Source organism: Physella acuta, unplaced genomic scaffold (genome assembly GCF_028476545.2).
Source record: "Physella acuta isolate Inbredline_101_S28 unplaced genomic scaffold, ASM2847654v3 ptg001472l, whole genome shotgun sequence".
In the NCBI taxonomy this organism is placed as follows: Eukaryota; Metazoa; Mollusca; class Gastropoda; family Physidae; genus Physella; species Physella acuta.
Window position 1 is genome coordinate 58,387 of NW_026732987.1, and position 23,467 is coordinate 81,853.

The 23,467-nt window shown below is 38.4% G+C and overlaps 1 protein-coding gene across 5 annotated transcripts in view; it reads left to right on the plus strand.

Annotated features, from left to right (window-relative positions):
* LOC131928183 (irregular chiasm C-roughest protein) overlaps window positions 1-23,467 on the plus strand; it is an 82,437-nt gene that overhangs the window by 33,624 nt on the left and 25,346 nt on the right. The gene's annotated exons all lie outside the window — the stretch shown is intronic.

Here is a 23,467-nt window from a genome sequence, read left to right on the forward strand (position 1 = left end):
CTAAATTTTCCACCAGGCTTTTAAAATCCATAACGTTCATGTGTATTTATATCTACAACGCCTACACTTTGGAGCACATAAAAAAGCTCAACTTCACCTCACGATTTAAACCAGTGTTTACAAGTTTTTATTTACGTTATATTTTTTTGACACCTACAACTTGAAAAATTGTGGAATTTAATATTTAATATTTCAAAACCAAAACCAAAATATTCCCCCCCCCCCCCCCCGCCCCTCCACCCCCACTTCCTTCTCCTTAGCCCTTATCAAAACCATAACATAATTATTTTAGCAAATAAGCACAAGATATATCCCCTGATTTAAAGATGCTGCTATATTTAGGAACTCGTATATTACTGCGCAATTTATAAAAAGCATTGAGTAAAGTTAACACATCCGAAACTAAGATTTTCTTTAAAGATTTTTTTATTCCCATAAAGTACATTTGTGTTATAACTTGCTCCTATCAGATGTAACGACGTGGGGCGATCTATATTTAGCATATTTTCTTTTTTTGGATTATAAGCTTCATTCATTTTTCTTCACTTAAAAAATCAAGTTGTCAAAAAGGTAAATTGATTTTATTATGTACATTTTATAAAAGCATGGTTTGGGGTTTAAATGGATGTTTATCGCAAGATTTAAGTGATGTAGGCCATGGGACTTTAATGAAAAATTCGCACGAATATCGTAAATAATGGTTCACTAAGTTGTTGGAAAAATGGAAAAAGATCAGTTGACTATGAATCAGAAACAGCTGGAATGTCGTGGACCCTACCATGAGGAATGGCTCAAAAGTACGATAGAGAGGTGTGGTTTCGTTCCTATGATCCACGAGGGGTCCACATGAATGATGTTGATGTTGTTGTTAAAATAATGATGATGTTTTCGTAGTTTGTTTTTTTACTTTTTGCAAATGGTTTGCATGATGGTTTGGTGTGTGATGTGTACAGTATTATTGATTTTGTTCCAAATTTGGGTACGCCAGTCCATATAAATAATGTGAGTGGTAAATGATGTGCCGTCTTGTGTTTACAATGAATGCTGTCGTGAAAACCATAGTTTCTTTATGGTTGGTTTAACTTTTACTGTACAAACAATAATTTTTCATGCGGTCTAAAAATTCGGGTTCGTCATGTGGTCTAAAAATTATGGTTCGTCCTGTGGTCTAAAAATTCTGATTCGTCATGTGGTCAACGGCCCAGCCATTATCTTCCACTTTTTAAAAAAAGAGAACGAACGTTGACGCAAGTGTTGAGGTGATTTCCTTACATCTGACAGCCACTGATGAGGGCAATAAAGTCCGGCCATGCCTGGAGGCCAGTGGTCACTACCGGTCATCAGAGAAGACGTGGATGCGCACAACTGACATTTATGCAGAGAAATAAGGGGAGGTCAGTGTGAACGAAGGGACGGATTTGGTTAGTGGGAGGTGGGCTGGGGGAGGATAGAGGGTGGGTTTCCAGGAGGAACTCGGGTCATAAAGAGGAACCAAAATTCATGGACAGATTTTTGTAAAATTACAGTAATGACCTAGAATTAGAACAGAAGGCACGGGGCAATTCTAGCAAAGTGAAATGGGAAATATAGATTGGCTGAAAAGGGAGGCATTTTTTTTTTGAGGTTGGTAAAAATGATTGAGGTGAATTATAGTTCTCGTTTTTTTTACTCGGGGCGAGATTTAGAACGAGATGTGAACTCGCAATCGTGATAAGTTAATATTACGTAATAGAGATACAATATTGCATGGGAGAAGTAGTACTAAGTTAAAACAATAACGATCAGTGTACTAAATTGTATCTCTATATTCTAAAGCAAACTGTATCGAAAAATGATAAATGATGGCAGTAACTCAAAATAAAATCATCGAGAAATAGCATTTGTGGTAGAAAAATGTATATGCACTAAAGATACACACCAAAAATTAGAAACCAACCTAGAATATTATTTATATAAAAAAATCGATTTTCTGTAAATCATTATTTATTTCTCTTTAAGTAACGAGCTAATCATTCAGTGATAATCAATATATGCATGTTTATTTTATCAATCGTTTATATTTTTTTCCTTAGAAATGGGAAATCGAAACCTAAAGAATAAAAATAAAAACCTCACACTTTTCATCCCAGTATTTGTTATTCAAAGAGATTTGCCCTGCCCCTAAAAGGCATTTTCATGTACAGTGCCAATACACGCATCCACTGGCGCGGGCAGAATTAACCCTTTAAATACAGAAAGCGCCGTCTGGCACTAATGGACTAATGAGAAGGCGCGCAAATTGAGCGGAAAAAATTAATGCCGAATGTGCCGGCTTAAAGCCGGTACCGTGAAGGTTAGGATTTGTACTTGCCGGCTTTGTTGTGAGTTTGTGTTTGGTTGTGTGGATTAAGCTTAATTAGCCAGGGTAGGTGGCGCTTTTTTATTTGTGATTTTTATTTTCGTTCTTAAGCACTGGGAAAACGCATGGTTTTGGTTTATGTATTTCACCATAATGTACTCTACAGGAGAGTCTTTGTTGTTAAAGTTTGATGAAGGCATATGACCGAAACACGATTAGTTCGCTTAATTAAATATTGAGCTTTTAGATATGTAATACGTGCGTATGTATTTCATATAGTTAGAGATTTTGTTGCGGAGAAGAGTATTGAACGGGGACATCCGGTTTCTATTTATAGACGTGTATGCTTTTTGGTCTTGCGGAAGTGGTGGGCAGTAATAGGTAGGGTGTGTTTGTGTGTGTTTGCATGTGTGTATATGTGTCTATATGAAAGAGAGGGCGAAAAAAGTGCATGATATATAGTAAAATAACCCACCACCTGGTGGTGGCGTATTTTACTATATGTCTTTGCTCCCCCTCCCCCTCCACCATACGACTCAAATGTGACCTGATACAAGCCTACTACTTGAGTTTCTAACCCATCTCTCCATAAGAAGCGTCTTAACGACTCCTTGACTCTCCCCCTCTCTTCTGACGCGCCCACCTAAAAACATATCGTCTTGCAAACCTATTTTTTAGATGAAAAAAAGCTGGCCAAAGATTAAAAATAACAATGTCATCGACAAAGAAAAAAACAAAACATAATTCGATGTTATTAAAAACGACCGCAACAATGACAAGTTTTCACCAATCAGTGGCCAGCGGGGGTGGGGTGGGGGTGATGTGTACTTTGAATTCAGTTGATTATAATTAGGAAATTAATAAGAGTAACATATTTTAAAATTTGAGTTATCTTTTACAGATTATAAACGAGTATCAAACTGACCAGGGTTTAAAGATGTAGTATGCCTAGACAATTAAACACGTGAGGGCCCCTATATTGGTATGATTCGGCGGCTCTTTCTAACAAAAAACAGCAAAATACCACCTAATACTTGATACCAAAGCCAGTGGCAATGTTTCTTTCAGACATTTTTCTCCGGGAGGATGGGGGTCAGTAGAATACCTTCTGGGAGTAGGGGGGGGGGCACCACCAAAAGAGATGCTTAAAAGAAACACTGTGGGCTGGCTATGAAGTAATCCCCAAGGCTGATACCTACATTATCCAGAAGGCTGTTTGTCACTTTAAAAAAAAAACAATTTTTTTTATTCATTAATGTATTTTTTTTTAAATTAAATTTATTTTTAATTATTACATATTTTTTTACCAGCATAACTCCACAGCAATCTGCAATAAATTGCTGAAATATCTAGGTCACGTTTTTTTTTCTTCTTGTTTTATGATAAACCACAGTCGGGTTTTCCCAAAAAATGAAAGGGTTTTTTTCGTGTGTATATTGTTGAGTGCTAGTTTTTCGTGAAAAGGTTAAATGTGTTTGTTGACGTGTGTGCACGTGACTGAGTGGTTGCGCATGCGTGTATGTTTATTTGTGCGTTCTACAACGCGAACTGTTTGCAAACATACACCTATAATTTTTGTTCTCTTCTTTTTTCGCTCTAGTTTAAATATATCTTCTATCATTTATATTAATAGGCATGCTGCCCAGCTTCGCTTAGGCTTTCGAAAACATTGAGAATTTGAATGCTTAATTAATTCGCCCGAGGGTCGGTCTACGACCTCAGGAGTTATGAAGAGGTTCCTAAGTGGACATTTTTTTTTTCGATTTATAGCTCATATAAGGCGCCGGTCAGTCGAGGTCAGTTTTGACCCCCTCATCGTAGACTTTTCGGCCAACCGGCCCCCGTGTTCTGTCGCCCCAAGGCAAGATCCTGCCAAATCTGAAGCGCCTGCGGCGCCGGGAAGTGCCCTATAGGGCACCCGACAACTTAGCTTTCTATATTATAGAGATTAGCAAATTGCATAGATAAACAAAGATTTCAATAAAGTAATTAAGGCCTGAAATACTTTAGTATAGAAATGTATTATTTGAATAGATTCTAGATCTAGGCAGGGTCTACATCTGTGTAAGTCTAGTTTTTCCGTAGATCTAGATAATCTAGATCTAGAATATCTAGATTTATAATCCTAATAGAAATGTTTTGATTTTAAGTTTAGCCCGAGCAAAATTGTATTGTATAAATTTTATAGCGTACGTAGATCTAAATAATATTTGAATGAAATAGTTCATTTCTTTTTATTCTAAACTCGGAAGATGACGTCATCAGTTTCGTGCTTTTTTTTTTAGTGTAAACAATAAGCGACGTCATTGTTAAATGCGTTCTTGTCCCAAGTTTAAACACTTTTCCGGTTGCATAATTAAAATTGTTTTTCTACATTCGAATACGCCTTTATTTTTTATTTTTCTTCTTTAAATAAATTTGTAGTTATACATTTAAAACATCTAACATTATTTTCAACAAAAGTCCGTATCTGAGGGGGGGGGGGGGGGGGGGCAGACACTATTTAAAAAATATATTTTTTATATAAATTCCATTTCGTTTGGGGGGAGGGGGGTGTCTTCTCTCTTTACCCCCCCCCCCCCCCCCACCCCCGAAAAGATGTCTGGAAAAAACTGGGAACTTAACCCTACCCCTAAAACTTAGAGCATAATCTAAACATATTGATTAAAAAATCATAATTGGCTACTTTCGCAATTAAAAAAAACCCGCACGTGCCACTAATCAATTAGACTCACCTAATGCGCTCCAGGTGGAAATAGAGGCCTAAACTATTTCGACGCACCTGTTTTTTTAATAAAGGTGAAAAGTCAAGGTCACTACTGTCAGTGTCTGGCATCTGGCCGTGGCGCGTGTCACGTGGTACTATCACGTGTATACAAACACGAGCTCCGCCATGCTGTGCTTCTGCCACTTCTGCCCTACACAACACCGACCGTCTGCCGAGTTACTGCCCTTTCTACCTACGCTATACATAAAAAATATGATGAAATTTCTTCAACAAATTTAAATTGATTAACTAGCGTTTTCGTTTTTTATTCCAAAGAATTTAGCTCTTATAATTTTTTTTTTCTATCTTTAAATTTTTGGCTCTTCTATCCCTTAACGGGAACACAAATTTACATAATTTTTCTAATAAGTAAATGAATAAATATTTACTTATAAGTAATTAGGAAATTGATTAACATACATAATTAGGAGATGCTTTTAAGTGTCGGGTATTGATTTCAAGTAGTATGGCGGGTCGTCGTGGTCGTTTGGTAACGCGCGTGGTTGTTAAACCAAAATGCGTATGTTTGAATCCCCTTACAGACGAGACGATAGCTAGTGATAGCAACACATCTAGAAGAGAAAACTCCAAAATCAAACCGAAAAGTCCCGAGTTCGAAACCCGGGCAGATGAGACTTGATAGCTACTGACAGCAACACATCTAGGAGAGAAAACTCCAAAAACAGTAAAACAACTGCTGCCTTGTACTTTGTTCTTGGTTGGAAAAATGCTATGGAAGCAAATCCAGAAAGAAAAGCAGGCTGAAATCTGTCAACGGCCTATATGGTGCCTAACAAGTTGATATATAATACTTAATTGTGGTGGAATGGAAATCCCGTCATAACAATTACGAACGAAGAAGAATAAGAAGAAGATTTCAAGCCTGTTTGTTTGAAGTTACTTTTTCACCTCTGTGTTAAAGTTACATAAATGTCGATTCCGATATAAAGTTACGTAAATGTCGATCCGTATATAAAGTTACATAAATGTCGTTTCCGATATTAAAAAATAATGAGAAAAAAATGCATTAAGTTATGGCTGTTTTTGACTGGCTTAACTTGATTCAAACAACAAATGGCGGTTTGTAATGACGTTTTATAACACATAAATTGGCTGTATTTTAAAATATATATTTTTGGTTACTTTCCACTTAGCTTTAAGAAAAAAGTGGTTTTAAGACCCAAAACTTAGAATCTTAAAAAAATCGATACCCTTCTCCCTTCTACTTAGTTTCGGCTTTAGATTGAAATAGCCAGAGGTGTGAAACGAATAAAACCAAGGGGGTAGGGGGGGGGGGGGGGTAGGGCATAGTCATGGGGGTGGGGGATGGGTGGGTATGGGGGTGGGCGTTTACAATTACTTCAACATCAAAGAAGCAGCTCAAAATTATAAAATGTTTCTGTGCTTGTGTATTTCTGTTGACAATCGTCTTGCGTTTGACAGCAAGATCACCTAACAGTATAACAAAATTCACACTAAATCGGTGGTTTTTTAACCTGGGCTCGATCGAACCCCAAATGTTTGGTGAACCAGTCGCAGGGGTTCGGAGTTCAATCCCAGGCAGAGTTTCTTCCAGGCATCTCTTCCGCCCCCCCCCCCCCCCACCATCCCAAAGAAACTCACCCCCCCCCCCGAACGAAATAGAATTCATATTGAAAATATATACTTTTAAGTGCCCCCCGAAAATTTCAAGTGCCCCCCCCCCCCCCTGGAGAAAAAGGTCAGGGAGGTTCGGCAGCGGTCAAGACACACCTAACTTATAAATCGTATTCTATTTTTCCTGTTAAGAAGGGTTCGGTGAATGCGCATATGAAACGTTTGGGGTTCGGTACCCCCAAATAGTTGAAGAACCACTGCATTAAACAAACAATAAAGTCCCTAGTCCGAAGGGCACACAACACTTCTCAACACATCACCCACCAGAAACTGGATTTTAAAATCATAAATATAACTTCACCCTTTCATCCAATCGAATCTTTAAGTAGAAAAAAATAAAATTTCGTCTTCATTTTTTTTTTCGTTTCCTTCTGACTTAATTCCTTTATATTTCCTTTCTCGTTCTTTCTCTCTTTCCTTAACGGGATTTTCCGCCTTTCTTTCGCTCGCCAGGGAATAATCTCCAAACTTTTGGTCTCTCGCCATGTGTAAACAGTGTCAATTCTGTTGACGTTTTCTTGTGTAGCGCCCGGGGGTAAGGTAGAAGGATGCGAATGGGGTAGAAGGAGGGGTGAATTCAAGGGACGAAAATGGGAGAGAGAATAAGAAGAAAGAAATAACGAGATTACAGAGGAAGTAATTATTTTTAAATTAGGTAAAAAATAATTTAAAAACAGTCTTTAATTAAAATAAATGGGTTGGAGGTGATTTATTTATGGTAAATGACGAGAGAATGATACTGGCGATGAGATATTACTACTCTAAGACTTGTATTTGTAATAGAACAGATAGTGTTAGTTACCTCACAAGTTAAAGACAATTACAAATACTATGGACGTTTCGACCCAAGGTCTTCGTCAGCACACAACAGTGTGACTGTTGTGACCGTTTTGTGTAGTGATTATAACTTACGTTGTCGTTAACGGTTCGAATCTAGGTGGGAAGGATAATGTCCAGGTACACTGAAGGACCGAAACGTTTTCATTTTTCCGAACTTCTTCTTCTCCATTCTTAATTGTAATGTTGGAAGGGATCTCCTCCATCACAATTAAGTGTTACGTGTCAACTTGTTACGCTCTTTATCAGAGGCGTAGCGACCCTGCCCGGCGCCAGGTGGACAAACTTTCAATCCCCCCCCCCATATATTTTTTAATATTTATAATGCAAAACTGCAGCTAAAATGAGCTTTGAATTTTTTGCCAACCCATTTTGGCGCCCCTCTAAAGTAGGCGCCCGGGGACATATGTACCCCCCCCCCCTCGCTACGCCTCTGCTCTTTATGGGCCGTTGACTTCGATTTCAGCCTGCTTTTCTTTCTGGATTAGCTTCCATAGTCTTTGTCCAACCAAGAACAAACTACTAAAACAACATGTTTGATTTGAGAGTTGTCTTTCCTAGAGGGGTGGCTGTGCCCAGCTAGCGAGCCTCATCTTCTCGGGGGTTCGAACTCGGGACTTCTGCGGTTAACAATAATAATCACTCACGCCCGAACACCCAATCCTCCTAAGAGTAAGAGGGAGGGGAAGACAGAGGGTACGTGAGAGGGAGAGAAAAGCGCGAGGGGTAAAAAGAGAGAAAGACAAAGAGAGACGGTCTGTAAGAGAGAGAGAGAGAGAGAGAGAGAGAGAGAGAGAGAGAGAGAGAGAGAGAGTAAGAATGAAAGTACCCTGAGCAGAGATTTCCCGTACGAGATAGGGCGTAGAAATTCGAGGTAAAAGTAATGATTCTTGAAAGATGCGGAACGTCGAGGTGAGACTCGGAGGGGGGAGGGGGAGGGGATTAACGAATGAACGAAAGCAGGCGGGGGTGTCATGGTTTACCTGGCATCCCACAGGTAATCTGTGTCAGGTGGGGTTAGCCATTATCTCTCTGAGGACCGGCAGTACAGAGGGGAAGGGTGGGGATGGTTGGGGCGTGTGTAGCTGGAGCGATGGTGGGGATGATGGTACTTCGGTGTCTGATGGTAATGATGGTAGACTGTAGCGCTGTGACTTCCTTGGTAGATGGTGGGGATGATGGTACTTCGGTGTACGTTACTAGCTCTGATGGTAATGATGGTAGACTGTGTCGCTGTGATTTTCTTTGAAGATGGTAACGGCGATGGTACTTCGGTGGTAGTCGCTAGTTCTGATGGTATTGATAGTAGACTGTAGCATTGTGACTTCCTTTGTAGATGGTAGCGGGGATGGTACTTCGCGGAAGTTGCTAGCTCTGATGGTAATGATGGTAGACTGTAATGTAACTTTCGTGGTAGATGGTAGTGCTGATGGTACTTTGTAGGTCGTACTGCTGAAGATACTTAGGTGGTAGATGGTATTGTTAATAATACTTTGGTGATTCTTGATGGTAGTGCTGAAGGTACACTGATGGTGCCGAATGGTAGACGACAATGCTGAAGATATTTTAAAGGCTAGCAGCTAGCACTGATGCTGTATGTAGTTACATTACACGGCCCATTAACCTAAATTTACCACCATCTGCAACTCATGTATGTTTAGAAGTTTGAACTAATTGACCTGAAATTTAAAAAAAAAAAAACTTGACATCAGGAGCGTAATGGCTTCCTGGACACTTCCGTTTAGTCACGTGACTATCCTTGCGCATCACACACTAACCGATTAACTTGATACAGCGCACGCAGATTTTTTTTAAGCTAGATAGCCTACTCGTACATATTTAGATAATTGTTAACATTTATCTTTTGACTCATACACGTAATTGAAAGTGTGGGTAACTATTTTTTTTTAATCAGACTTAATTAAAAAAGCAATAGTTTTCCTCCCGCTCCCTCCCCCCCCCCCTTCCATCCCCCCCTTCCCCCCCTCCCCCCGCCCCATTAGAAATAGTTGTATTAAATAATGTTACGATTATAAAACTTCGACGGCAAGGAAGATTCTAACCTTTAAAATGTATGAAGGAATTCCGTACAGTGTAATTCATTGTTGATTTTTTTTTTGAAGTTTGATTTTACTGTTGTCTTGTAGACAGTGTGTGTGTGGGGGGGGGGGTATCTTGTTTACTGTAGTGTTCTGTGGTTTTCATATCGTTAACTTTTCTCTCGCAACCATCTCTTATACAATTTGTTTATGAACGAATTTCTGTAAAGCTTACGGTTTAGTCTGTTGTATGTGTGTCTTGGGCAAAAAGTGAAAAGATGATTGTGATGTGTGTTTTGACAAAATAGCTTATAAAGAGCAAAACCTCATTAGCTTTGTCTGAAGCTAATGTTCATGTTCAGAAACCAATGTCCATTTTATTAAACTAATATCCATTTTCAGAAATTGATCTATTTTGTGACTAATGTCCATTCTCAGAAACCCATGTCCATTTTCTGAAACCAATGTCCATTTTCTGAAATCAATGTCCATTTTCTGAAATCAATGTCCATTTTCTGAAATCAATGTCCATTTTCTGAAACCAATGTCCATTTTCTGAAACCAAAATCCATATCTGATGTTTTATTTGACCATGGCATATGACTATGTAGTCATCAATTTACCCAGCCACTTTACATCCCCCGACTCAAGTAAGGTACGAAATTTGACTGAGTGGACTCAGAGACGACTACGAGTTAGTTAGGGAGCGGAAAACTGAACCTTCGCTTAGCTCTGTGACCCGAGCACATCATCCTTCAGAGCTACACGCCACAACAACATTTTCTCTTGGTGTTAAAAAATGATCAATTTTACATTTCAAAAAAAATATTTTATGAAACTATGTGTTTTTGAGTAGCAAAAGCAACTTTTGACATTACCGCCACCTAGGGAAAAAAACCTATCCAATTAGATGGAATGATGGGAAAAGACAGGGAAAGTTTACCCAGAATCCTCGGCGTTAACTATCTCAGACATGGCTGTGACAAGGGCGAGAATTATTCCTGTTGATGTTGGGACAGCTAATTTTTTTTTCTCTCTGCTATTACCTCCCCTGTGGTTGGGAATTCTGCCTAGAATTACCGCCCCTTGTTTCTGCGATTTGTCTGTGAAATTTTTTTTTTAATCTTATACTTTTTGAACCGGTGATTGGGAATACGTGTTTAAATGTATCGGGGCATTGTCTTGCTTGGTCGTTTAGTATTGTGATGTGTGCTCGTTAAATCCTAGCACTTTTCTAATTAAGGATGAGTTAGATTTCCTGTCAGTTGGTGGGGGTAACAAACTGTCTTATGAGCCGGGATTCAACGGGAACAAATCGTCAGATAAAAGACCAACCAATACTATTACAGTAAAAGCCAACCGTCACCATATAGGGTGGCTGGGTGGTCGGGCGGGAGTGATTATATTGTTTGCTGCTAAAGTCCTGAGTTCGAACCCCAGAGCAGATAAGGCTCACTAGTTGGGTATAGGAACCCATCTAGGTGAGACAACTCCAAAATCAAACAACTGCTGCCTTGTAGTTTGTCTTTGGGTGGACAAAGGCTATGGAAGCTAATCAAGAAAGTAAAGCAGACTGAGGTAGGAATCAACAGGCAATATAGGGCTTGTAAGTCCATGGTCTCGAAATCTACTAGCTGGCAAGTACTAGAACGAGAAGTTGTGACCTACTTACAAGCCCTATAGGGCGTAATATGTTGACACACAATACTTAATTATGTTGCAGGATATCCCCATAGAATACTATACAAGTAACAACGAAGAAAACAAGTCACCATACGCTATGTATAGTTATTGACAGTCACATTCTAATTCGAATGGCTTATTGTAAACATGATCTATGTAGATCTAGTACTGTCAATTACCAACACACTTTAATTAGTATAATTTGTTAAAACCAGCTTTTAAAATCAATGACCATTCAGTACTATCAGTAATTCTTTATTTCTTTATAGCCCAAGAATATCTTTAAATAACTTCTTTTGTTCCTAGTAAAAGTTTGTAAAAGATTTAATAAGTTATAGATTTTATATTTAATGACTGTAGTGACAATGCTAATACGTTGCTAAAATTTGAACTTGTGTTAGTCTCGTACTTCAGTGCAAAAAAAAAAGGAAACTAAAAATCACCCTCAAGAAATCGATCCAACACAAAAACGCTCAAGCCAAACTAAACTAAAAAAAAAAACGTTTTGTTGTTGGTTGCGCACCGTGCAGCACCGCGCGTGCGACCAACGTGCCACAACCTAACACTAATAATCCCCGACTTTTTCCGCTTGAACAACACCGTTCCCACAACGGTGTTACCATAATGTATTCCAACATAAGGTGTTTGTGTTGACGCCATCTTTCTTTTTTTACCTACCCTCAGTGCTGAAAGATAGGTGCCCAGGTAACGCGATCATGCGAAGCGTGTTGGGTATTTTTAGACGGCGGTTTGCAAGGTGGAGCGATAGAGAGATGTAAAGCTTATGTAACCATCATTCATCGTTCCAAGCCAATCGCCTTTTGCTTAAATTTTAGCTGCAGTTAGATTTTAACAAGTGGATTATATAGGGCTCATGGGCCTACAAATTGATGAGAGCAGTTTATATTTACTTTCACCTTGACTTTTTCTAAACTGTTATATATATATATGTATGTATATATACCATATATATATATAATGTTTAATAATGTAAAATATATATATAATATAACATTATATATATATATATATATATATATATATATATATATATATATATATATATATATATAGGCCTATATATATATATATATATATATATATATATATATATATATATATATATATATATATATATATATATATATATATATATACATATATATGCTATGATGAGAATTAATAGCTGGAGCAAACTTGCACCTTTCAAGCGTATACCACATAAATCACTCTATTTTAAGGAACCATAAAATACGAACACGATGATGCATACTCTCACAAATATCACCAGGGGTAACAATTTTGGTTTAAAAAAATTACGTAAAAAAACCGTCATCAAAGCCGTTTAAGATTATTTTCTCGTGGCTTCTTTGACGAGATAGAGAGATTGATTGAGATGAGAGGAGAGAGAGTGGGGGTTGGGGTACAAGAGATTACGTATAATTAAGGCCAAAAGGGAAACAACTACTTCAGCAAGGGACATAACAAACACGATAGAGCTCAAAAAACCTTGTTTTATTTAGTACGGTAAAAAGCCATTGATCTGCGGCTAGTTGCAATAATTTCACTAGCTTTTTATTTTTATATTTTATAAAGATGCAACGATTTCACACCTGCAATGTTACACACGCACAAACATTCACACGTGCGCGCGCACACACACACACACACATATATATATATATATATATATATATATATATATATATATATATATATATATATATATATATATATATATATATATATATATATATATATAAGTAAAATTATATTTCTCTTCAATTTTCTTTTTTATACTAGACATAACTAACATCAAGTGAACTTGTATTTTTACCTCCCTCTTTTCGAGTGATCTCCCTTTATAAAATTCACCTTTTTCTTGAGATCAGGAACTGAGTTTTCTATTGCCTTTTTTTTTTTTTACTTTTTGGCAAAAAAATCACGTACTCTCCCCGTATGCTGATCTAATGATGCGTGAAGATCCTGTGCAAATAAAACCCGACCATAAACATACGATGGAAAACGCCGTAAGCCTAACCCAAATCCCGTCGGGAGGGATTAAAATAACACCTCCATATCGCTGCAAGGTGATTCACTATACCCCCACATGCCCGCTTCTGTTTAATATCCAAACCAGGTATGCTTACATTAAACTTATTACCTACCTGCATATATGTTCTCACAAGGTGTAAAGGGGTTCTCACAAGATGTAAAACGGTTCTCACAAGGTAAAAGAAGTTCTGACAAGGTGTAAAGGGGTTCTCACAACGTGTAAAGAAGTTCTCACAAGGTATAAAGCGGTTCTCACATTACAGCTACTAGACACTCATATATGTGCAATAAACATATGTGTATAGAGTTATATGCATAAAGTATATACATACATACATATATATATATATATATATATATATATATGGGTTTTGAATATATGTATAAACATGAATAAATAATATATATATATATATATATATATATATATATATATATATATATATATATATATATATATATATATACATATATATATATATATATATACATATATATATATATGTATATATATATATATGTGTATATATATATATGTATATATTTATATATATGTATATATATATATATATATATATATATATATATATATATATATATATATATATATATATATATATATATATATATATATATATATGAAAGCACAATTATTTTTGCTTATCTCACGAAGCTAATTTAGATCCCCAGTTTAGACCACTAACGCTCTCCCAACCTTTGCTGTCGTATCAAGTGTACCTGTTATCGATAACAACCAGCTTGCCTGCCATTCAGCGCCCCTCGACATCCAGACACCTCGTCACATTTTCCATTTCGGTTTTTGACGGTGTTTGGATCTGTGCTTCGTTCCCCCTCCCCCTATTCCCGTCCCAACCCCCTTCTTTTACTAACCGACTGTCGTGCATCCTCTTCTACCTTGAAATCTTTTCATGCAATAATAACAACACAAATATTCCATTAGTTTTTGTTTGTTTTTTTTACTTGTTTTTCAAGACTACCCCCCCCCCCCCCAACTCTCTTTTTGCGTCAACACAGCAAAACAACAAATCCCCCTGTCAGTTTCTACATTAAAGATATTTCTCGTGAGTACACCTTGCATGAAATTAATACAATCTTGGAGCTAGTAAGACAACGGTGTACACGAACCGCGGGATATCATAAAGAAGGGAATGGGTTAAAATTGCCCGTCTGAGAAGTTGAGAAACGAAATAAAATACGATTTCCAAACAAAAATATTGAATATTTATATCTAAATGATGATACAATTTTTTTTTCCTTATTTAATTTCATGGATGAAGTTTAGTTTTTTTTTCTCGTTTAAAAAAATATTACCTGTAAAACCATCTTAAAGTTTCTTATAATTTTTTCCCCCTAGATCAAACCATAACTTCGGCATCATTTTATTTTTGTAGAAAATTATGTTGGTTTTGTTTTTTTCTGAAACCGGAAACGATGCATTCATTTTTCACATCCGGTTGTCTGTATCTCGTATACTTTTCAAATAAAAACAAGCCATCCACGTGGCAAGAACAGATCTGGTTCAGGTCGTGTAAACAAAGACACGGTGCATCTAAACCCATAAACAAAATAAAAACGTTAAAATTTATGCTCGGTTTGATTTTATTAATTACACACTTCGACGCAGCTATTGATGTGTCTTTTATCGGGAAAATTAGAGTTGTCTTCCTTTCACTTCCGGTAGTTTTACTTTCGTTTTGTCGCGTAAACCTAGCTCGTAAACCTAGGCGAGGTTTTGTGCACTTGTTAAAAGTTTCGAGAGAGTTGTTTATAACATAATTCAGTTAGGGTTTTCGTTGTTATATCTTTATAATTGTGGGACGGCGTGGTCTAATGGTAGAAAGCTAGACTGCTAATCCGGAAGTCTCAAGTTCGAATCCGGGTTCAAGTCATTAGTACGTGCCTGAGTCAACTCAGCTCTGATGTGTACCTAACTCACGTTAGGGAAAACTAAGGCTGCCGGGCATAATGCTGACCGCGAATTCAAAAAACATGATCTGCATAATTAAAAAAAAAACCCTATAATAATGATGGTGTTGGATACTTTTATAACGATCAGGGCTAGGATTAGTGTTAAGGTCAAGGGCAGTGTTAAGTATGTAGTATCGATTGCTAGATAGGAATGTAGTATCGAATACTCATTGCCGGTGTCTTAATGAATACCAGTTGTATTAGAATATCGTGTTGCTACGTTAAAGATGTCCAATTTGAGTGTCTTAATTTATGCCAGATTTTTTGAGAACATCAGTGTTGGATGTTTTGAAATGTTAAAGATGGCCAGTTAGAGTGTCTTTATATATACTAAGTGTATTAGAATATCAGTGTAGGACGTTTTGAAATGTAAAAAATTTCCAGGGTGTCTTAATATATGCCAGTTTTTTTGTGTGAAAAAATCAGTGTAGTGTGTTTGAAATGTTAAAGATGTCCAGTTAGTGTCTTGATATATGCCAGATTTTTTAAGAACATCAGTGTACGATGTTTTGATACATTCAAGATGTCCAGTTTGCTGACTCGCCAGTTGCCCGGAGTAGACTGCCCGATGACGTGAGCCAACAAAAAAGTTGACTTCCTGTGCGCAGGACATTGTCCAGGGTAAACAAAACCTGCGAGCAGGCGCCGTGTTTACAACATTAGACAGGTAGGGTTCGGGCTATGTACAGCTGCACACCTGGGCATTGTCAGTGGTCAAATCGAGGCTCAGATAATAACCATTGTCTGCAGAAATGTGGGGGTGGGGAGGGTCGATGGCTGTTTTTTTTTTTTTTTTTTTTTTTTTTTTTTTTTTTTTTTTTAGTTTTGGGTGGGTGATGACCATCATAACAGATTTGTTGTATTGATTGCGAAGTTAGTGTTATTTAAATGCTCGTAGGTTGTGTAACTAGTTGAGAGGTTTAGAGGGGGGGGGGGAGGATTGGTGGCGTTGATCTTATATCAATGCAGGCAGCATGTTGGTGTGTCATATAGGATTTCAGAAGCCGTCTTCGCTGTAATGGATTCTGAGTTATGGTATCGGTTAGGATCAGGGTTACGGGCATGTTAGGTTCAGGGCAATGTGGCATAGGCAAGGCTATTTTAAGTGGTACGGTTAGGATTAGAGTCAAGGCAAGGCCCTGGTTTAGCTATGGGATACACCTATATCATACACCCTTGCCTAGTTAGATATGTACATAGAGCGGGGCGGGGTGTCGATTCTCCCAATAGACTACACTACCGCAGCTCGATTGTGGGGTAGGATGGGTCGGGGGGGGGGGGGGTCTGATTCTCTTATTGGAACAAATGACCCACAGCTCGAAGTGGGGTGGGAATATGGTTTTTTGAAGGGGTGGGGGGTGGATCTGATTTCCCCACCAGACCACACTACCCACAGCTCAAGGATGGTGAGTGGTGGGGGGCAGGTAATATGGTTGTGGGGGGGGGGGGGGGGGGGATCGGAAGGGACCACACTACCCACGGCTCGAGTGGGAGAGTTTATTGTGTTTACCCTGATTGTAAACTTCTATGCACAGTGTCCACGCCGTTCCCCACGGTATACAGTTGCCATGGAAACCCCCCCCCCCCCCCCTTCTACTCGGCCTGCCGTATCAACTCATCATCAAAAAACATGATAAAAATCAATTGGCAAGTTGTATTTTTTGCATTGGGTCTCAGTTTTTGTTATTCCCAATTCAAAGATGGCACGTGATCAGTGTAACGGGATTTGGACACACCTAAAATTAGATACACTCAATATAGCAGGGTATGGGACAGCGTGGCCTAGCGGCAGAGAGCTAGGCTACTAACCCGAAAGTCTCGAGTTTGAATCCGGGTTCAAGATAGTAGAATGTCCATCCAGCTCTGGTGGATACCTAAATCACATGAGGAAAAATAGAGGCGATTGATAACACTTTCCCCATCAAATGCCGAGGTCTTAGCAGCATATTCTAGTTAAAAAACTAGCGGCAAAAAAAAAAAAATAAACCCATCCCCACCCCACCTCACCCCATCTCATCCTACCACACCCCCCACCTCCACTTCACTCTCACCTAATCCCCATCTCAGCCCCCCCCCCACCTCACCCTAATCACCCCCATCTCACCCCCACCTAACCTTCACCTCGCCCAAATCTCACGCCCCAATCTCACCCCCCCCCCTCCACCTTACCCTCGACACCCCCATCTCACCCTCATCTCACCCCCACCTCACCCCAATCTCACCCCCCCTCCAACTTACCCTCGACACCCCCCATCTCACCCTCACCTCCCCCTCACTCCCACCGGTAACATGAAAAAACTTTTGATCTCCCCAAACTAAATCTATATACCCACGCGAAAGCGATGAAAACATTCCCTAGTAATTTGTGACCAGCTTCAAAAAAACGGCACTAGTTAATAGATTAATCACATCGAAAGCTCTACTGAGCTAAAGAATTAATTAGGCTGTTCACACACCACAAAATATTAAATTACCGCAAGTACTCAAACATTAATGATTCGCAAAAGTCATGTCTGTGATACAGACATTTAAATTAACCATCCGTATGGTCGTAATTAAGTAAAATAATTATTCTGTTTATTTAAGAAGAAAGGTAATTAACAATATCTTAAACCTTAACAACAGTGGTTCTTAGCCCTTTGGAGGTACCAACCCCACCAGTTTCATATGCGCATTCAGCGAATCCTTCTTAATAGTTCTATCGTCTGCACTGACTTAATCCCATCTTGAAGCAAATGAGTCGAGTGTATGTATTGACCTCCGCCGAACCACTGAGGCTTAATTTGCCGAACCCTGGGGTTTTGATCGAACCCAGGTTAAGAACCATTGCTATAAAGAAAGAGTGGATGATATCTTGTTAAGGTAGTTGATGTTCATACATAAATGTAGTAAGGGAGACAACTGTACCAGCTAGAATTCAAACCGTATGCCAGGAAGGAGGGAGGTTCTAGATGACGTCACAAATATAGAAGGTAGAGGAATCATGCATTTTTGACGATATGTTACATGGAAACATAGGAAAAGATGAAGCTAGGGTCGATATATGTGACGCAACAACTTTTGTTTTAATAGAAAATATATTTTGAAAACCGTGAAAATGTTGTTATTTTAAAGTAAATATTTGGTAAAGTGTATTTTTAATTGCCATTTGGGTGACTGGAATTCATCTTTTATTTTATATTTTGTAATAATATAACATGCTGTTTTAGTCACGCAATGGTGACAAATTTGTCGGGTCTCTTTGGGTTAAACTCAGGAACGTCTACGGTTTCTGGGCTAGAGGCTTTGTTTTACGTTTCAGCGTTTTGTCTTAGTTTCTTCATTTAGCAAGCCGCCCTCCTCCCCCTCCTCCCCCTAGGCTTGCATACTATGACTTATGTATCGTCAACCTAAACATAACTGTTAAATGCAAGTTGTTATTTGGCAATCTAAGTTGCCAGATAATAAAAACAGTTAGTAGATTTAGTCAAATGACTATATTTAAAAAAATATTTTTTCATATATTTTTTTACTTCTACTTGTTTTTGAAGGAAAAATAATTTGCAACTACCAAATTTAAATTGTTATTAACCTAGGTATTCTACTTTAAACAGCTAAATTAGTAATTATATAATTATAGTATAATTATAATTACAGTTCAACTCATGACAATTAGTTTTAATGGAGTAGAAGAAAAAAAATGGTAATAAAGTTAATGAACTAATTATCGTCCTGCTGTGTTTGTACGTCTTGTAAGTACGCGACTTTTACAGTGAGACCGCGCCAGGCCGCTGCTTCGTAAAACGGATTCTAAAATTGGGAACTCGATGAATAAGGTAAAAATATATGTACACGCACTGTACGTTTTATGCAAACTTTCAATTTTTATTGCTAAGAGGGGGACGGGGTGGGTGAAGGAATTTACAATTTATTTTTCTAATTATAATCTGGCTTATCCTGGAGCAGCGTTTGTTTTAATTAGTTAATTAATTTAAATTTGTATGTCTTCGTTATCGCCTAAAAGTGCTTGCTGATTGTGTCTTTATCCGCGAGTAAGTCAGAGGATAGGATTTTAGTTTTGTTAAATTGGTTTTATTTTGTTTTAATCTATTGCTGTTTTTACGAATAGCCAAGTTTTGAAATGGCATTTGCTTGATCAAAACAAACATGACCGTTTTTTTTATAAACTACAGTTTTATTTGTTACATAGTTTTCTTTAGATAGCAAAAGGTGAGGAAGGGGGGGGGGGGTCAACGAACCATGATTTTTGTGCGTACGTTGGTTTACTAAATTAGCACTAGACATGTTTTGTTGGTTGAAGGCATGAGATGGAGCAAGATAACAAATCTTAGCGTCGTGCACTATTGGAGTCGAGGCTGTCAAACTCTGCCTAGATGAGGCCAGTCTGTTTTTGGCTTTTTCAAAATATTTGAAACATAACAAACTACGCTGAATCTAATGCTTGGTTTATTGTTTGTATGTTATAAATGCTCGTGTGATACATCCAGTTTCTTTGGTGAAGTTAATAACAGAGTACACTTACTAATTGGTCAGTGTAATTAAAATGTCCTGTCTTGTTAAACTAATTAAGAGTGTTAGTTATCAGGTCAAGGTAATTAGAATATTCGACAGTCGTACAATGACAATTTAAAAACAGGGCTTTTTAGTTGACTGTTTAATCGGCTGTATCAGATCATCCCTATCATTATCATTTATCATGTGGGCTCTTATTTAACAAAGGGACGCAACCACATCTCTCCATCATACTCGGTTTTAAGCGATTCCTCCAAGTTGGGCCCACGACATTCCGGCTGATTCTGCGTAACTGACTACTGATCTTTTCCAAGCTCGTGTTTTGAAGTAGCTAGCAGTATAGCTAATTATTCAGCTGGATGTTTTACTGGCTGTGTAACTGTAACAGCAGAAATGATATATAAAGATCTAGCTGGCTAGTGTACCTGCTATACATCCGTACCACCTGGCAACAAAGTTAAAGGACGCTTTAGATAAAACTCATTTTAAGCTGCATGTCCTTACGTCCATCGAATAAGTTAGTAAAACACAGGATGTCTTCCTTGTACAAGTAATTTCAGAACCTTCCCTCTCCCCCCCCCTCCCTCACTCCCAAAATTGCCCTCATTTATTAGATTCTAGTTATAATTTTCATGTCTATTTCCCTGAACGCCTCTAGGCCAAGGGGAGTTGCTTTTCATGGCACAACAAAAAATGTTTAGCGTTATAGATATATTGTAGGCCTTCTAGAAAATTACTTCCAAACCTATTTTAAATTTAGATGCGCTTCCTAACAGAGGCGTAGCGACCCTTCCCGGCGCCCGGGGACATACTTTCAATTTGGCGCCCCCTTGGGAGCAAATTTTCGATTTGCACCCCCCCCCCCCTCAAACTTTAGATTCGCACCCCCCCCCTCGAACTTTTCATTTGCACCCCCCCCCTCAAACTTTCAATTTGGCGCCCCCCCTAAGGTCGGCGCCCGGGGACATATGTCCCCCCCCCCCCCTCGCTACGCTACTGCTTCCAAAACAATTATGGTCCGTGTAGGTTTTCTCATCAATTTGTTTTCCCCTCACACCTTTTAATATTTTTTTTTCAAAATTAGTTCCAAATATGAAATTTTAAAAAAAGGTATAGCACCAGTAACATATCGGGTGATTGGGTTAATTATCTCCCTCTAATTTGTTAAGTTGTTTCCCTTGTATCCTCATTTAAAAACCTCCGCATGTTTTTTTCATTAAGCTTCCCTCTGAGTTTCACGTTAGGTGTTCCACTTGTTTTATCATTGATGGCGTCTAAAACCGTTTGTAGCTGTCTGAATTCAAATGCCAATTTTTTAAGACTGAAAACATTGATCATATGTAACCTTTGCCTCGAGTTTTAAGAAATATTTTTTTTAGATGTATTTTTCATTTTTTTTTTGTCATAATGTGGAAAAGGTGAGTTTTCTGATGTTCTAATTTAGCCACCTTGAGTTGGCAGATAACTTCAAATAGACCACCACGAATTCAAGAAAGTTAAAATTCAACTTAATTGATGTTTTGCTGTGAAGGTGTTTGTGTCTATTATTGCCTAAACTTGCAGTCTGATAAGAGGGGAAAAAATGTTGTGAACACTAAAAACTAAATAAAATGTTAACTTTTAGAGTCATTCATTTATATTTCTTAATAAGGGGGTCGTCCATAAATGACGTCACACTCGTAGGGGGGAGGGGGGTCCGTAATTTTGTGACGGTGTGTGATGAGGGGGGGGGGGGGGTTCAAGATGGTGTGACGTTGCACTTTTGCATTTTAAAAAAGCAATGTTGGAAAACGGGATTTAGCCGTTATTTCGCGTTTTAGAAAACGGTTTTGATAAATTGTAATAGGAATTGATCAAAATACGCTATGTTGACAGAGTTCTGACAAAATTTTGGAAAAATATTGATGTTTTAAGAAAAATTCAACAGTAATTTTGATTGGGCGGGGGTTGTAGGCTGAGGTGTGACGTCATTTTAGGGGGGGGGGGGTCTTGCTTTTTGTGACAGAGGGGGAGGTAAAAATGGTCCAAAAAAGCGTGACGTCATTTATGGATGACCCATAACTTTGAATACAAGAACCATAACTCCTTGATGTGCTTCCTTTGTATTACCACCCATGCCATAAAAACCTACAATTTAGGTCAAATAGATCATGTGACTATACCCAATATAAATTAAATCTAATTTTTAAAAATTGAGAAAAAATCATTAAATCAACTGATAATGAATTTCACAATGAAATAGATCTTAAAGGGAATTTTTGATAAATCAATCAAGTCAGTCTCTAGTTGTAAAAACAACAGATAATCCAGCTAAAACTATGCACGGAGTAGCCTCCCCTGAAAACTATGCACGGAGTAGCCTCCCTTGACAAGTTGCCTACAATCACAACACCTGATGTTTTTGTCTCGCTCACTATGTATTCGCACTTCCGGGTTAAGAATCTGTCCACACAATCTACCCAACACTAACTCCCCCATAAAACTTTCAGCACCCCCCCCCCTCCCCATTTCATCCTGACCCAACAGCGAAGACCTAAACACCAAATTCCTCTACCCCCAATGTACCTCCAAAACCTCCACGATTTCCCTGTTCTAAACTCAACTCACCAGCGAAGACCCAATGTCGAAACTCACGCCGTACCCCCAACACCACAGCTCGAAACTCCATTAAGCTCCGACTCTTCATTAAGCTCCAACTCCCCCCCCCCCTCCCCAACCCCTGCAAAAAAAAAAATCCTGAGTGACGACACGTGTTTTATTTTCTCACCATTTGAAGTTACCGATGAAATTCGTTTCGGCATGTCTTCCCTCCACCTGCTGTCTATCTTAATGGCCGTTTATTCGCCTCCTAGGTGGGCCGTACGGTGACTTGACACGCAGGGGTAGTTATTGATGTCTCGGCTACCGTTTGGTGAAAAAAATATTTTTTTTAAAACAGGGGGAGGAAAGTTTATTTTTTTTTAAAGAGTGATTGCACTTTATTTTGTGTATGACGTCATGTTGCCAAGAGTGACGTGTTAATGTGTCGGTTGGTTAACTGGTTTTGAGGCGTAGGTTTTTATGACGTGTTTGCGGATAGGTTTTACGCTTCACAAGAGTTACGACGCCTTGAAGGGTAGTGTGGTTGTTTGGTTCGGTTACATTTAAACTATTTACACTTTTTGAAAGGAAAAGGATGGGGGGGGGGGATTCCCTTTTCGAACCTGACGGTCCATGAAACAGGTGAAGTAGGGTTCACCTGTTTCTGTGAACTCGGCATAGTGTGGTCAGCACCATGTCCAGCCGCCATTACTTTCCATAACATGACCCGTCAACGCTGTGTAAACCCAGCGACGTTCTACTGATTCGAACTCGAGACTTTCGGGTTAGCAGTCTAGTGCTCTACCGCTCTACCGCTCTACCGTTGTATTTCAATTACGAAAGCATTACTTCTGTAAGTGTGAATAGATTTAGAATTTTGTAATTTATAAACTTTTAATATGCAATGAATCCGAAAGCTTTGAAAACAAAAATAATGCCTTCTGATTTTTCTTCGAGCCTTGTCTACATACCGTAGGGCTGATTCATTCAAGTTCACATTAACTTGTGACT